The sequence below is a fragment of the Elephas maximus genome, chromosome 14 (genome assembly GCF_024166365.1).
Source record: "Elephas maximus indicus isolate mEleMax1 chromosome 14, mEleMax1 primary haplotype, whole genome shotgun sequence".
NCBI classification, from domain to species: Eukaryota; Metazoa; Chordata; class Mammalia; order Proboscidea; family Elephantidae; genus Elephas; species Elephas maximus.
Window position 1 is genome coordinate 4,602,385 of NC_064832.1, and position 17,155 is coordinate 4,619,539.

At 37.1% G+C, this 17,155-nt stretch overlaps 1 long non-coding RNA gene across 3 annotated transcripts in view; it reads left to right on the forward strand.

Moving 5' to 3' along the window:
- Nucleotides 1-17,155, forward strand: part of LOC126058048 (uncharacterized) — a 71,601-nt gene that overhangs the window by 24,994 nt on the left and 29,452 nt on the right. The window contains exon 5 of one of the 3 annotated variants that reach the window (XR_007513066.1): nucleotides 1,418-1,565. The exons of 1 other annotated variant lie outside the window; for it this stretch is intronic. This is a non-coding gene — a long non-coding RNA (uncharacterized LOC126058048). Of the gene's footprint in view, nucleotides 1-1,417; nucleotides 1,906-17,155 lie in introns of those variants that run through there. One more of the 3 variants, XR_007513065.1, reaches the window with a different exon arrangement.

A 17,155-nucleotide genomic window follows, 5' to 3' on the forward strand; every position in this document is an offset into this window, starting at 1 on the left:
CTAATTTCACTCAGCATAATGCCCTCCAGATTCCTCCAAGCTATGAAATATTTCACGGATTCATCATTGTTCTTGATCTATGTGAAGTATTCCATCGTGTGAATGTACCAAAATTTATTTATCCATTCATCTGTTGATGGGCACCTTGGTTACTTCCATCTTTCTGCTATTGTAAACAGTGCTGCAATGAACATGGTTGTGCATATATCTGTTCATATAAAGGCTCTTATTTCTCTAAGATATATTCCAAGGAGTGGGATTGCCATATTCTATGGTAGTTCTATTGCTAGCTTTTTAAGGAAGTGCCAGATTGATTTCCAAAGTGGCTGCACCATTTTAAATTCCCACCAGCAGTGAATAAGTGTTCCAGTCTCTCCACAACCTCTCCAACATTTATTATTTTGTGATTTGGGATTAATGGCAGCCTTGTTGGAGTGAGATGGTATCTCATTGTAGTTTTGATTTACATTTCTCTAATGGCTAATGATTGTGAGCATTTCCTCATGTATCTGTTACCTGCCTGAATGTCTTCTTCGTTGAAGCATCTGTTCCTATCCTTTGCCCATTTTTAAAATGGATTATTTGTCTTTTTGTTATTGAGTTTTTGCAATATCATGTAGATTTTAGAGATCAGATGCTGATCAGAAATGTTATAGCTCAAAACTGTTTCCCAGTCTGTAGGCAATCAGTTTACTCTCCTGGTGAAGACTTTGGATGAGCATAAGTGTTTGATTTTTAGGAGTTATCTAATTTCTCTTTGGGTACTTGTACATTGTTAGTAATGTTTTTTGTTACAATCCCACCCTAATCCTCTTTAACATAAAATTACAATCACAAAATGGAGGACAGCTACAGAACACTGGGAATCATGGCCTCACCAACTTGATACACACATTTTGGGGGGTACATAATACAATCCATGACATCCACCTTTTAGTATATTTTGGGACTGGCTGTTTCAGTCAGAAATAGGTTGAATAAAAGTGCTTCCTTACCAGCAGTTTCCCAACAGTGTTGGTGACGGATCCCCAGTTGGATACACATAATCACACTGACTGCATTTGCGGTGCCTCAGCAAGTCGCACTTGCCTTCATAACACTGATCTCTAGAACAAAACACAGCTCTGTAAGCAAGTCAGTTAAAAATAAAGGCATTGGATATTGAACATCACTAAAGACATAAGTGCATATTGGTTCTGTGCTGGTTGCCAGAATCTAATTCTCTTAATTAATTCATATTTTTTGTAGATATTTTTCTTGCTCCATATACCCAGAGTTCTGTGTACATATAATGAACATTCTACACGTAGTTTTCTCACAAATATTACCCAATGTCATTCATTTTTTTGACCATTCACTCAATGTTCAAGAATAAATTGAAGTATAGGAAATATTCTTACGGTTATTTAACTCTAAGGATGAAGAAATTGCATAGTGGGTCTTGGCTCACTTTAGAAATTCTCTACCTGATGCAGTTCCACACAGCAACATGGACCTTCATCTCAGCACAGGAAGAAAGACAGCTTTGTCTCAATATTTGCCACTGCTCTTCACCTTCTATTAAGGTAAAAATTCTTCAGCCTGCCAAGAGCATTGTTGAAGAATTGGCTCCAAATCTCTCCTTGAAAAGTACAGTGAAAAATCTTATAAAAATGTTAAATTTTATTATTAGGCAAACCACTATTTTGTCAAATCATTGTCTCTATATAAATTTTTCACCACTATGTGGCTTAAGGCAACAATCAGGTGTGTAATAATGTGTATATCATTACATTTCAAATTATAAAGTGATGTTCCAATGGTTTAAAGAGTTGGAGGGACTATTGTGGCTAGAGAATATTGAATCAAAAAATATTTTGACATGAAAGTTTCAACAACAAATATGTTCCATAACTGTAGGTGTACTTGTAGGTAAATAATGTAATAATTCGGATGGTTAAAAAAGACAAAAACAAATAAAAACACATTAAACGGCAGAATAAGTCAATAGATGTCTATTATCATGACAGATACAAACAGAAAACAAAGAATAAAAAATAAGTGCAGCAGAGGTTACCAGCGTTATGTAAAAGAGAGGAGCATCTTGACACCGAAATAAAATAGCTAGATGCTTCAAAATGTGCATCCAGCAGCTTTTCCCTTTAGCAGGTGTTGCAATTTCTGATTTATTGGAATTAAACTAGTTGTCCATGTCATTCACGTATTATTTTAATGCAATAAATCATTTTACAAGTCTCATGCTGTAGAAAAAATGCTTAAATCATTACATAAACATAGCTTTGCTCACAACTCTTCCCATTCTGAATGCATTACTTTCCCTTTACAACTTCCTAAATAGCTTTGAAAATCTTCGCAAAGCTGTAAACCCAAGTTCTAGTCCCACCACCATTTTATGTGATACTGATCACTGTGTGTCCCTGTGAAGTCTTTTTTTTTTTACATCGTCACTATTGTCGACTCAACATGTTTACTGCCTTATTGCGCTCTTTACCTGTTGTTGAAGCCTTGTTATTTACTTTTAAATGTCTTTCTTATTTTTCTACCTTAACAGTTAAAACAGTGTTTCATTTTATTTGCTGTTGTTGTTTTCTTTTATTATATTTCTTCTTGTCCACTCAGAGTTCAGGCATGATTAAACATATGGGTAATTACATTTTTGTGGAGACAGAATGGGATTTAGAATCAAGTTTCAATTACCCGGGTTTTACTTCCTTCATTGACTAGCTGTATATCGGCAATACTTACTGACTATAAAACTTAATTTCAACATTTGTAAAACAGGTTACAATCTATGCTTTTTTTAGATATATACATTTTTTAAAATTTCAAAATATAAATTCACCAAAAATGATGTTAACATTTAGATTTTTCTTGTGATAAACAAACTAAACCAAACCTGTTGTCATCAAGTTGATTCCAACTCATACCGACTCTATAGGACAGAGGAGAGCTGCCCCATAAGGGTTTCCAAGGAGTGGCTGGTGGATTTGAACTGTCGGCCTTTTGGTTAGCAGCCAGGTTGGAATCCGCTACATCACCAGGACTCCTTTCTTGTAATAAGTCAGATAAATTGATAAGCTTATATTCCGGCTATGTATTTAGTGCATGAAATATGTCAAAGAGAATTATGTAATGTTTAAAATTTTAGAATGTAAATTGATCAAAAATTATAATAAATTCCAAATAAGTAAGATAAAATGATTACCTCCAAATCTCAGTAGGGGTTTAAATGCCTTTGAGACCAGTTGGTGCTCCTGTTTTCACCCATTCTCAATGGCACAAACTCAGCATCAGTCTCTGAATAGTGATTATGATGCTAACCCTGTAGACGGTCAGGAGTGGTTAGGCTACTATTTTCACATGTTTTGCTGGCTAATAGATTTAAATTATCTTTACTGTCTAATATTTTTTATCTTTTACTTTTGGAGAACGAAGTCAATTGTTCATGTCGTATTATGTATGGTACAGCCCAGAGTGTTTGTAGTGTTCAATACTTTAAATTTCTCACCACTTTCATCATTACTTTTTTGTATAGGAAACTCAGGAATCAAATATTTTATACTGTCCAGCAATGCTTACTTTGTAAGTATAAAGTGGAAGCCATTATAACGTTAAGGGAAATATCACTGATACAATGTTGGCTTTTTAATTAGGCAGATTTGTCTTTGTAATCCCACTCTGCCCTTTATTGGCTGATGACTTTAAGTATGCTTCTTTACTTTCCGTAGCCTTGATTTACTCACCCACAAAATGGGACGATGACCTTCATCTGGAAAGAATATACATATATACATATATATACATATATACAGACGTATGAAGCTTACTTCTGACAATACTAACAAATATTGCTATTTCTTTTTTTTTTTTTTTTTGCCTTCTTTACTCCAAGCTTCTAGACGGTTTACTCAGTTACATTTCCTTCCTTCCTTTCTTCTTTCTTTCTATGCTACCTCTTTTTGTTTCCCTTTCAGTTTCATTGTGAATTCATAAACGCTAGGTTGAATTTCAGTGTTTATATGCTATTGGGGGTATGCATATAAGTAAGCAAATTTAGCTTCCTGAAATTGAAATGTAGATAATTCCTGCACTGTCTGCCTCACATGACGTGCGAAAGTTATTTAAAATAGTAAGAAAATATAAATATGTTACTTATTATCTATTGAATCCATACATCAGGCTAGATAATTTAACTGTCATGTTGAAGTGATAAATTTATAAATATGTTAATATTTTGTTTTTAGTGTAAGAAGAGTAAGTTAGAAACCTAATATGAAGAGCAGGTCAGGATTTCAAAAGGATTGGTTCTCAGAAGAGTAGGACTAGAACAGTAATAAACAAAAGGTAAAATATGTTCATAGCAGGAACATACAGAAGGTTGCTTCTACAATGGTGTTTAAAATAGAATAATGCATATTTGATTAGACAATTATTTATGGGAATAAAAAGATTAAGGAAATTTATCCTTACCTGCAAAATCCTAGAACCGAAAAACCAAACCAAAGCCAGTGCCGTCGAGTCGACTCCACTCCTACTCATGGCGACCCTATAGGACAGAGTAGAACTGCCCCATAGAGTTTCCAAGGAGAGCCTGGAGGATTCAAACTGTTGACCATTTGGTTAGCAGCTGTAGCACTTAACCACTATGCCACCAGGGTTTCCACAAAATCTTAGAAGCAGCAACATATTCATCATATTTCATCCAGAACATTCCTGATGTCCTGCAGTCATGCATTTAAAGTCATTTTTGCAGAAACATTCATATTTCTAGCTACTTACCTTCCTGGTGGTTACATCATTGGCTCATAAAGACGAGAAAAAGAACCAAATGCAATTTGGCTGTCTTGACTGGGTCCCAAAGAAGACTATTAAGTTAAACAAATGAATAGAAACATCTTAAATAAGCAATATCTTCTATGTGCAACTGCTTGTGTGTGGCACCAGGAAAATAAACACTAATCAAGGTAATTTTAATTCCCAGTGAAATGAAACCTCATATGGAAACATGGGGATTTTACTCTCCCTTGATAATTACATCATCTAGAATCATCTCATGTGAGATTTTTATCATAAAGGAAGGGTTCATGGAAAGGAGATGCCTGACTGGAGCCAGCTGTGGATTATTCTTAATTGCCTCTCCACTCTCACATTCCCAAAAGGAAGGAGGATATCAGGGCTTAATATGACTCAAGTAAAGCATGAGAAAATGGAATATGTTTACAAATGTAGACACAACTATCTGCAAAATAATTCGATATTTATTAAAACATTTTGTGAGAAATGAAGTGGCTCTGATCAGACTTAAATAAATGGGTCGACTAATTTTTTTTTGTTGTTAATATTTGAATGTACCATGCAACTAGGTTGATGGAAGTTGTATATAAAAGTTATCCAAATCACTCAGTAGGATCATTTCAAAGAATCTGAAAAAAGTTAGGAAAATAAATTTGAAATACTGTGGCCCTATGAGTCAACCAGAATTACAGAGCGTTCAGTAAATTGGAGTAAAAAAGAACTGAAGGTATCATTTTCAAATCGATTGTTGTTAGGTGCCATCAAGTCTGTTCTGACTCATAGCCAACCTATGTATCACAGAACAAAACACTGCCTGGTCCTGTGCCATTCTTACAATCATTACTATGCTTGAGCCTATTGTCGCACCCACTGTGTCAATCTATCTCTTTGAGGGTCTTCCTTTTTTTCCGCTGATCCTGTACTTTACCAAGCGTGATGCCTTCTCCAGAAACTGATCTTTCCTGAAGACTTGTCCAAAGTATGTAAGACACAGTCTCGCCATCCTAGCTTCTAAGGAGCATTCTGGTTGTACTTCTTCCAAGACAGATTTGTTCCTTCTCTTGGCAGTGCATTCAATATTCTTTGCCAACGCCACAATTCAAAGGCATCAATTCTTCTTTGGTCTTCCTTATTCATTATCCAGCTTTCACATGCATATAAGGCGATTGAAAACACAATGGCTTGGGTCAGGTACATCTTAGTCTTCAAGGTGACATATTTGCTTTTCAACACTTTAAAGAAGTCCTTTGCAGCAGATTTACCCAATGCAATGTGTCTTTTGATTTGTTTAATTTTTTAAATTTTGTTGTGCTTTAAGTGAAAGTTTACAAATCAAGTCAGTCTCTCACACAAAAACTTATATACACCTTGTTACATACTCCCAATTGCTCTTCCCCTAATGAGACAGCCTACTCTCTCCCTCCACTCTCTCTTTTCATGTCCATTCCTCCAGCTTCTAACCCTCTCTACCCTCTCCTCTTCCCTCCAGACAGGAGATGCCAACATAGTCTCAAGTGTCCACCTGATCCAAGAAGCTCACTCCTCACCAGCATCCCTCTCCAACCTATTGTCCAGTCCAATCCCTGTCTGAAGAGTTGGTTCCTGTCCTAGGCCAACAGAAGGTCTGGGGGCCATGACCACCAGGGTCCTTCTAGTCTCAGTCAGACCATTAAGTCTGGTCTTTTTACGAGAATTTGGAGTCTGCATCCCACTGCTCTCCTGCTCCCTCAGGGGTTCTCTGTGTTCCCTGTCAGGGTAGTCATCAGTTGTAGCTGGGCACCATCTAGTTCTTCTGGTCTCAGGCTGATGTAGTCTCTGGATTATGTGGCCCTTTCTGTCTCTTGGGCTCGTAATGACCTTGCGTCCTTGGTGTTCTACATTCTCCTTTGATCCAGGTGGACTGAGACCAATTGATGCATCTTAGATGGCCGCTTGCTAAGGCCGAAGACCCCAGATGCCAATCTCCAAAGTGGGATGCAGAATGTTTTCTTAATAGATTTTATTGTGCCAGTTGACTTAGATGTCCCCTGAAACCATGGTCCCCAAACCCCTGCCCCTGCTACTCTGGCTTTCGAAGCGTTCAGTTTATTCAGGAAACTTCTTTGCTTTTGGTTTAGTCCAGTTGTGCTGACCTCCAGTTGTGTATTGTGTGTTGTCTTTCCCATCACCTAAAGTAGTTCTTATCTACTATCTAATTAGTGAATATCCCTCTCCTTCCCTCCCTCCCTCCCATCTCTCTTAACCATCAAAGAATATTTTCTTCTGTTTAAACTATTTCTCAGTTCTCATAGTAGTTTTTTTTTTTTTATAGTAGTGGTCTTATACAATACTTATTCTTTTGTAACTAATTTCACTCAGCATAATGCCTTCAAGGTTCCTCCATGTTATGAAATGTTTCACAGATTTATCACTGTTCTTTATCAATGTGTAGTATTCTGTCGTGTGAATATACCAAAGTTTATTTATTCATTCATCCGTTGATGGGCACCATGGTTGCTTCCATCTTTTTGCTATTTTAAACAGTGCTGCAATGAACATAAGGGTGCATATATCTGTTCCTGTAAAAGTTCTTATTTCTCTAGGATATATTCCAAGGAGTGGGATTGCTGGATCTTATGGTAATTCTATTTGTAGCTTTTTAAGGAAGCGCCAGATTGATTTCCAAAGTGGTTGTACCATTTTACATTCCCACCAACCGTGTATAAGTGTTCCAATCTCTCCACGACTTCCCCAACATTTCTTGTTTTGTGTTTTTTGGATTAATGCCAGCCTTGTTGGAGTGAGATGAAATGTCATTGTAGTTTTGATCTGCATTTCTCTAATGGCTAATGACCATGAACATTTCCTCATGTATCTGTTAGCTACCTGAATGTCTTCTTTAGTGAAGTGTCTGTTCATATATTTTACCAATTTTTTAATTGGGTTATTTGTCTTTTTGTAGTTGAATTTTTGCAGTATCATGTAGATTTTAGGGATCAGGCACTGATTGGAAATGTTATACCTAAAAACTTTTCCTCAGTCTGGGTAATCTTTTAACTCTTTTGGTGAAGTCTTTGGATGAGCATAGGTTTTTGATTTTTAGGAGCTCCCAGTTATCTAACTTTTCTTCTGCATTGTTAATAATGTTTTATATACTGTTTATGCCATGTATTAGGGCTCCAAACAGTGTCCCTATTTTTTCTTCCATGATCTTTATCATTTTAGATTTTATATTTAGGTCTTTGATCCATTTTGAGTTTGTTCTTGTGCATGGAGTGAGGTATGGGTCTTGTTTCATTTTTTTGCAGATGGATATCCAGTTATGCCAGCATCATTTGTTAAAAAAACTGTCTTTTCCCCATTTAACTGTTTTGGGGCCTTAGTCAAATATCAACTGCTCATATGTGGATGGATTTATGTCTGGATTCTCAAATCTGTTCCATTGGTCTATGTATCTGTTGTTGTAGGAGTACCAGGCTGTTTTGACTACTGTGGCAGTGTAATATGTTCTAAAATAAGGTAGAGTGAGGCCTCCCACTTTATTCTTCTTTTCCAGTAATGCTTTACTTATCTGGGGCCTCTTTCCCTTCCCTATGAAGATGGTGATTTTTTCTCCATCTCATTAAAAAATGTCATTGGACTCATTAGACATGGATTGGACTGGACAATGGATTGGAGAGAGAGATGATGAGGAGTGAGCTACTTGTATCAGGTGGACACTTGAGGCTATGTTGGCATCTCCTGTTTGGAGGGAAGATGGGAGGGTTAGAAGCTTACAAAATGGTCACGAAAAGAGAGACTAGAAGGAGGGAGCGGGCTGTCTCATTGTGTAGTAAGGTGTATATAAGTCTATATGTGAGAGACTGACTTGATTTGTAAACTTTCACTTAAAGCACAATACAAATTATTTTTAAAAAGTTGGAATTTGGCTTGGAATTGCATTAAATCTATTGATCGCTTTTGGTAGAATAGACATTTTTATAATGTTAAGTCTTCCTATCCATGAGCAACATATGTTTTTCCACATAGGTAGGTCTCTTTTGGTTTCTTGTAGTAGCGTCTTCTAGTTTTCTATGTTTAGGTATTTTACATCTCTGGTAAGATGTATTCCTAAGTATTTTATCTTCTTCGGGGTTATTGTAAGTGGTATTGATTTGGGGATTTCCTTTTCGATGTTCTTTTCGTTGGTGTAGAGGAATCCAACTGATTTTTGTATGTTTATCTTGTATCCCGATACTCTGCTGAACTCTTTTATTAGTTTCAGTAGTTTTCTGGAGGATTCCTTAGGGTTTTCTGTGTATAAGATCATGTCATCTGCAAATAGAGATACTTTTATTTTTCCTTGCCAATCTCGATGTCTTTATGTCTTTATCTAGCCTAATTGCTATGGGTAGGACCTCCAGCACAGTGTTCAATAAGAGTGGTGATAAAGGGCATCCTTGTCTGGTTCCCTATCTCAAGGGGAATACTTTCAGGCTCTCTCCATTTAGGATGATGTTGGCTATCGGTTTTGTATCAAAGCCCTTTATTATGTTGAGGAATTTTCCTTCTATTCCTATTTTGCTGAGAGTTTTTATCATGAATGGTGTCGAACTTTGTCAAATGCCTTTTCTGCATCAACTGATGAAATCATGTGATTCTTGTCTTTTGTTTTATTTATATGATAGATTACATTAATGGTTTTTCCAATGTTGAACCATTCCTGCATATGTGGTATGAATCCCATTTGGTCATGGTGAATTATTTTTTTGATATGTTGTTGAACTCTATTGGCTAGAGTTTTGTTGAGGATTTTGGCATCTAAGTTCATGAGGGATATAGGTCTGTAATTTTTGTGTGTGTGTGATGTCTTTATGTGATTTTGGTATCAGGGATATGGTGGCTTCACAGAATGAGTTTGGGAGTATTCTGTCCTTTTCTGTTCTCTGAAATACCTTTAGTAGTAGTGGTGTTAACCCTTCTCTGAAAGTTTGGTAGAACTCTTCAGTGAAACTGTCCGGGCCAGAGCTTTTTTTTTGGGGGGGGGGAGAGTTTTTTGATTACCTTTTTCACCTCGTCTTTTGTTATGGGTCTATTTAGTTGTTCTACCTCTGTTTGTGTCAGTTTAAGTAGGTAATGTGTTTCTAGGAATTCATCCATTTCTTCTAGGTTTTCAAATTGTTAGAGTACCATTTTTGAGAGTGATATGATAATTTATATGATCGATTACATTAATGGTTTTTCCAATGTTGAACCATTCCTGCATACGTTGGGTGTGTTGTGATATGGCCCATCTCATTTCTTATTCGGGTTATTTGGTTCCTCTCCTGTTTTTCTTTTGTCAGTTTGGCCAGTGGTTTATCAATTTTGTTCATTTTTTTCAAAAAAACTAGCTTTTGATCTTGTTAATTCTTTCAATTGTTTTTATGTTTTCTATTTCATTTAGTTCTGCTCTAATTTTTATTATTTGTTTTCTTCTAGTGCCTGTGAGTTTCTTTTGTTGCTCTCTTTCTATTTCTTCAAGTTGTAGAGATAATTCTTTCATTTTGGCCATTTTTTCTTTTTGTATGTGTGCATTTATTGATATAAATTGGCCTCTGAGCACCGCTTTTTCTGTGTCCCAAAGGTTCTGTTAGGAAGTGTTTTCATTCTTATTGGATTCTATCAATTTCTTTATTCCATCCTTATTTTTTTTTTTTTAATGTCTTCTATAATCCAGTCTTTTTGGAGCAGGGTATTGTTCAGTTTCCAAGTGTTTGATTTCTTTTTCCTGCTTTTCCTGTTATTGATTTCCATTTTTATGGCCTCTGGTCAGACAAAATGCTTTGTAATATTTCAATGTTTTGGATTCTGCTAAGGCTTGCTTTATGGCCTAATATGTGGTCTATTCTAGAGAATGTTCCATGTGCACTAGAAAAGAAAGTATAGTTGGTTGCTGTTGGGTGGAGTGTTCTGTATATGTCTATGAGGTCATGTTAGTTGATTGTGGCATTTAGATCTTCCGTGTCTTTATTGAGCTTCTTTCTGGATATCCTGTCCTTCAGCGAAAGTGGTGTGTTGAAATCTCCTAGTATTATTATGGAGCTATCTATCTCACTTTTCAATGCTGATAGAGTTTGTTTTATGTATCTTGCAGCCCTGTCATTGGGTGTGTAAATATTTAATATGGTTATAGCTTCTTGGTGTATTGTCCCTGTAATCATTATATAGTGTCCTTCCTTATCCTTTCTGATGTATTTAACTTTAAAGTCTATTTTGTCAGAAATTAATATTGCTACTCCTGCTTTTTTTGATTGTTGTTTGCTTGATTTTTTTTTTTTCCATCCTTTGAGTTTTAGTTTGTGTTTCTAATTCTAATGTATGTTTCTTGTAGGCAGCATATAGACGGATCTTGTTTTTTAATCCATTCTGCCACTCTCTGTCTCTTTATTGGTGCATTTAGTCCATTTACATTCAGAGTAATTATGGATAGGTGTGCATTTAGTGCTATCATTTTGATGTCTTTTTTTGTGTGTTGACAGTTTCTTTTTCCCACTTGATTTTATGTGCTGAGTAGATTTTCTTTATATATTGTCTTTTCTCCATATTTGTTGTTGTTGATTTTGTTTCTGCTGAGTCTGTATTTTTCCCTTGTATTTTATTTTGATGAGTAGGGTAGTTTGTCTCCTTTGTGGTTACCTTATTGTTTACCCCTATTTTTCCAAATTTAAATGTAACTTCTATTTCTTTGTATTGCCATATTTTCCTCTCCATATAGAAGGTGTATGATAACATTTCTTACTCCTTCTTTATTATTCTAATGTTGTCTTCTTTTATATGATAACATTGCTGTTACCCTGTTTTGAGCTTTTTTTTTTTTTTTTTAATAATTTTGCTTTGTTTTTTTTGGATTTCCCCATCTGGGTTGACTTCTGGTTGCTCTGCCCAGTGTTCTAGTCTTTGGTTCATACTGATATTTTCGATTTTCTAGCCAAAGAACTCCCTTTAGTATTTCTTGTAGTTTTGCTTTGGTTTTTATAAATTCTCTAAACTTCTGTTTATCTGGAAATGTCTTAATTTCACCTTTATATTTGAGAGACATTTTTGCTGGATATATGATTCTTGGCTGGCAATTTTTTCCTTCAACTTTTTATATGTCATCCCATTGCCTTCTTGCCTGTGTGGTTTCTGCCTAGTAGTCCAAGCTTATTCTTATTGGCTCTCCTTTCTAGGTGACTTTTCCTTTATCCCTAGCTGCTCTTAAAATTCTTTCTTTATCTTTGGTTTTGGCAAGTTCAAGTATAATCTGTCTTGGAGACTTTCTTTTGACATCGGCCTCATGTTCAGTTAGATGAGTATCTTGGATAGATATCTTCTCATCTTTCATGACATCAGGGAAGTTTTCTGCTAAAAAATCTTCAACAATTTTCTCTGTATTTAGTGTCATCCCTCCCTGTTCTGATACTCCAATTACTCGTAGGTTATTTCCCTTGATACAGTCTACCATGATTCTTAAGCTTTCTTCATTTTTTAAAAATTCTTTTATCTGATTTTTCTTCAAACATATGAGTGCCAAGTGCTTATCTTCAAGTTCAGAAATTATGCCTTCCATATGCTCAAATCTGCTTCTCTGGCTTTCTATTGGAGTTGTTTATTTCTTTAATTTTATTGTTAATTTTCTGAATTTCTGATTGCTGTCTGTCTATGGATTTTTTCAGCTTATGAAATTTTTCATTATGTTCCTGAATAATCTTTTTAATTTCTTCAATTGCTTTATCTGTATGTTCCTTGGCTTGTTCTGCGCATTGCCTTATTTCCTTCTTGATGTCTTGAAAGGTTCTGCATATTAATGTTTTGTTTTCTGCCTCTGGTAATTCCAGGAATGCACTTTCATCTAGAAGATCCCTTGATTCTTTGTTTTGAGAGTTTGTTGAGGTGATTATGGTCTGTTTCTTTATGTGACTTGAAATTGACTGTTTTCTTTGAGCCATCTCTAAGTTATTGTATTAGTTTATTTTATGTTTGCTTACTGTGTCATAGCTTCTTGCTTTGTTTTGTTTTGATATGCCCAGATGGGTTGCTTGAGTGAGCTAACTTGATTATTTTCACTTTTGGAGCTCTGATGTCCTCTCACCAGATGGTTAGAGCTGTTATCAGGTAGATCAGTCTAGGAGTGCATTCAGTTTTCTTGTATGAATTCAGCTCAGGTGTCTAGGTAGCTGATCATCAAGTGTGTGGTGCAGGCTGTGTCCCACACCCTTAGAGGGGCAGGGGTGATTGGTGCAGGTACCTGTATCTGGTTGTAGCAGGTGGTCATACTCTGAACAAGGCAGGGGGCTGAGAATCATCCCCCAAGTGTCTCTGAGGAAAGTGTGCCCCTATTCCCTAGAGTGTACAGTTGGGTGGGTTCTTTAGATGGACCATGAGCACCCAATATTTTTGGTTGTAAGGACTGAGAAGTACCAGTTATCCTCGGACCCCTTTTGTGGGTGGCTGGGTGACCTGAGTGGAGCCATCTGTCCTTAGGCCCCTGATATGGGTAGGTGAGGATGCTGTTTAATAGGCAAAGTAATGTCAAACATCAAACACCCACCTTTCCACCGCACAGCTGAAATAGTTGGTGTTTGCCAACAGGGGCCTATTCTCCTGAAATAGGCCCAGACAGGTCCATGCAGAGGGGAAAGGTTGTCAAAGTCCATGGACCGCTTATGTCTGATCAGGAGCTGCTTCTGTCCTGAGCTTCCCTGGTTAATGGAGCTGGTAAATTAAGTTTTTCCCCAGTTACAAATTTACTTCTTCTCAAAGCCCGTGAGGATAGGTCTAGGCTCTCAACAGGACCTATCTCAGGCCCAGGGAAGTCAGCCACTGAAGCCATCTTGGGAGTAGGGGGGTCGGGGGGCAGAGTGGGGGGTGCAGTGAAATATATGAAGGTAATTAGCTTTTGCTGAGAGCGCCATTCTTCTCTGGTTCCGGAGGTCTGAGTAGGCTGTATAGCTGGCTGCTTCTCCCTGAGGAAACTGCGGCCGAACGCTAGTACCAACCCACCACTGCAGCTCCTGGGAATGGTGCCTGAGGGTTCCCCATGATTCAGGTCTGGTAACTCCTCTCCACTTCTGAACCATCTCTTCCTCCTCCTGCCCCTCAGTTCTTTTCCTAAGCTTGCCTTTGATACTCAGGGCTCCTAGCTTGTCATAAATATACTTGTTTCACTTGTTTTTTTCAGGTGTTTGTTGTAAAGAGAGCTCGCTGGAAGCGCCTGTCTATTCTGCCACTTTGGCTCTGCCTCTGGAAATAACATCTTTTGATTTCTTGATTGCTGCTGCTATGGGTATTGATTGTGGATCCAAGTAAAATGAAATCCTTGACAACTTCAATCTTTTTTCTGTTTATCATGGTTTGGCTTATTGGTCCAGTAGTGAGGATTTTTGGTTTTTTATGTTGAAGTGTAATCCATAACGAAGGCTGTAGTCTTTGATTTTCCTCAGTAAATGCTTCAAATCCTCTTCACTTTCAGCAAGCAAAGTTGTGTCATCTGCATAATGCAGGCTGTAATGAGTCTTCCTCCAATTCTGATACCTCATTCTTCTTCATATAGTACAGTTCCTCAGATTATTTGCTCAGCATAGAGATTGAATAGGTATGGTGAAAGGACACAACCCTGACACTCACCTTTCTTGTCTGTAAACCACTCAGTCTCCCCATATTCTGTCTGAACAATTGCCTCTTGATCCATGTACAGGTTCCTGATAACACAATTATGTGTTCTGGAATTCCCATTCTTCACAATGTTATCCGTAATTTGTTATGATCCACACAGTCAAATGCCTTTGCATAGCCAGTAAAACACAAGTAAACATCCTTCTGGTATTCTCTGCTTTCAGCCAGGATCCATCTGACATCAGCAATGATATCCCTGGTTCCACTCCCTCTTCTGAATCTGGCATGAATTTCATGCAGTTCCCTGTTGTTATACTGATATTCAAATCTATTAATGTCCCGTTTATCTTACCATTAATAAGGACCAGTTATAAAAATATATAAATGGTCACCTAACGGTATTAAAAATATGATATTCAAGTCAGCTATTATAGAGACATCTTTGGTTTAGGGTCTGTCAAAACCAATATGCCTATTGTTCATAGGAGACATCCATGATATCTCACTGGTTTCTAGTCATGCTTGTAGAGCAAGTCAAAATTTCACCCACGCTCCTGTCAGTATTAATTATATAAAATACATATGGGTTGGGACGGGTGTATATCATCGCCATTATTATCAGCAACAGCACTTTTTTTTGCATTATCACTAAATCAGTTAAAATTTGTGTTAACTGGGTTAAAAAAAAAACCTGAGTTCAAACTTGTATAATAATTACAGGTGCATGAACCCCTTCTAGAATAAATAAACAATTGACTTAATTAGACAACATCTGGTTTAATTCATGCTCCAGACATAATCACGACAAATGGGATTACAGTTATTGGTGAAATGGTTAGATTATATCCTTGGAACTGGGCTTGAACTCTATCCTAGTTGATTGACAATCCACAAGCTTCATTGACTTAAAATGTGGGGATATTTCTCATTTATAATACCTCTTGGATGTGAGTCAAGTGCAAATCTGCTCTGTATTATCATCTTTCCTATTTCATTTGTGGTTAGCAGCTCTTATGTTAGCCACTATCATGGCAAATGCATAGGAATATGGATGGAACCAGATAAATGGCACTTAATTCTTCTGCTTGAATGTGGAATCCTTCACTTCACTCATATTCCATTTGCCGAGCAAGTCATATGGCAAATCCTGACGTGAAAGAGATGAGAAATACCCTACTACTCAGGATGCACCAAGGATAACGCTCTGCCTTGTTTCTAGGTATAGTGAATTAATCATATATTTCATATACCGTTAGGCCTGTATTTGGCTTCCATATCATGTTCTTATATTAGCCGTGGAATCGACTAGAAGGCACTGGGTTGGGATATTAGTCAGAATTTACTACAATAATGCATGAAAGACAACCACAGAATCTTACTGACATGTAATAAAAAGTATTTCATGTAACTCTACAGTTCAGCTAGGTTTTGAGTTCAGGTTGTTTCCATGCATCTATTTTCTTGGACAAGTTGAAGGGGTAGCAGACACTTGAGGCATGTTCATCTCATGGTAGAACTTCAAGCTTTCAGAGGAGAAGTCTCTTACAGACTAGGCTGGAAAACACCACACTCACACTCATATCCACATTCCATTATCCAAGTACCATGGCCAAGACTAGTGTCAGTGGGTCAGGAAATATACTCCTCCCATGGAGACAGTGTAGATCTATGTGTGGGGGGGCAAGCAGGGGAATAATGTCAATATTTGGTGACTAATAATCTAATCTACACAAGTTGCATTCACTCATCCAAGAAATACTTTCTGGACACAAATATTTTTTTCGGATACCAAGCAGGATGTCAAAGTATATGCATTCTAGTTGTTGTTAGCTGCCATCAAGTTGGTTCTGAGTTATGGTGACTTTATGCATAATAAAATGAAAGATTGCCATGTCCTGTAACATCTTCATGATCTTTGGTATTTTGAGTCCATTGTTGCAGCTATTGGGTTAATCCGTCTCACTGAGGGTTTCCCCCATTTTGGTTGGCTCTCTACTTTACCAAACATGGTACCTTTTTCTAGCAATTGGTTTTTCCTGATGACATGTCCAAAGCAAGCAATTTGAAGTCTCACCGTCTGTTATGGATTGAATTGTGTCCCCCCCAAAATATCTGTCAACTTGCCTAGGTCATGATTACCTTGTGTGATTCTATGATTGCCTATCATTTTACGATCTGATGTGGTTTCGCTAAGTGTTGTACACCCTATCACTATGATGTAATAAGATGGATTAGCAGAAGTTATGTTGATGAAATGTATAAGATCAGGTAGTGTCTTAAGTGAATCTCTTTTGAGATACAAAAGAGAGAAGTGAGAAGAGAGACATGGGGGCCTCATACCACCAAGAAAGGAGTGCTGGAGAAGAGCATGTCCTTTGGGTCTGAGATTCCTGCACTGAGATGCTCCCAGACCAAGGGAAGGTTGATGACAAGGACATTCCTCCAGAGCAGACAGAGAGAGAAAGCCTTCCCCTGGAGCTCACGACCTGAATTTGGACTTGTAGCCTACTAGACAGTGACAGAATAAATTTTTCTTTGTTAAAGCCATCCTCCTGTGGTATTTCTGATATAGCAGCATTAGATGACTAAGACACCATCCTAATTTCTAAGGTACATTTTGGTTGTATTTCTTCTAAGACTGAATGAGTAAACATTCATTCTATTGGGAGTCTATGGTATATTCAACATTCTTCATCAATACTGGAGTTTGCATGCATCGATTCTTTTTCTAGTAGTAGATAGACAGAAATAGATACACATAATTACA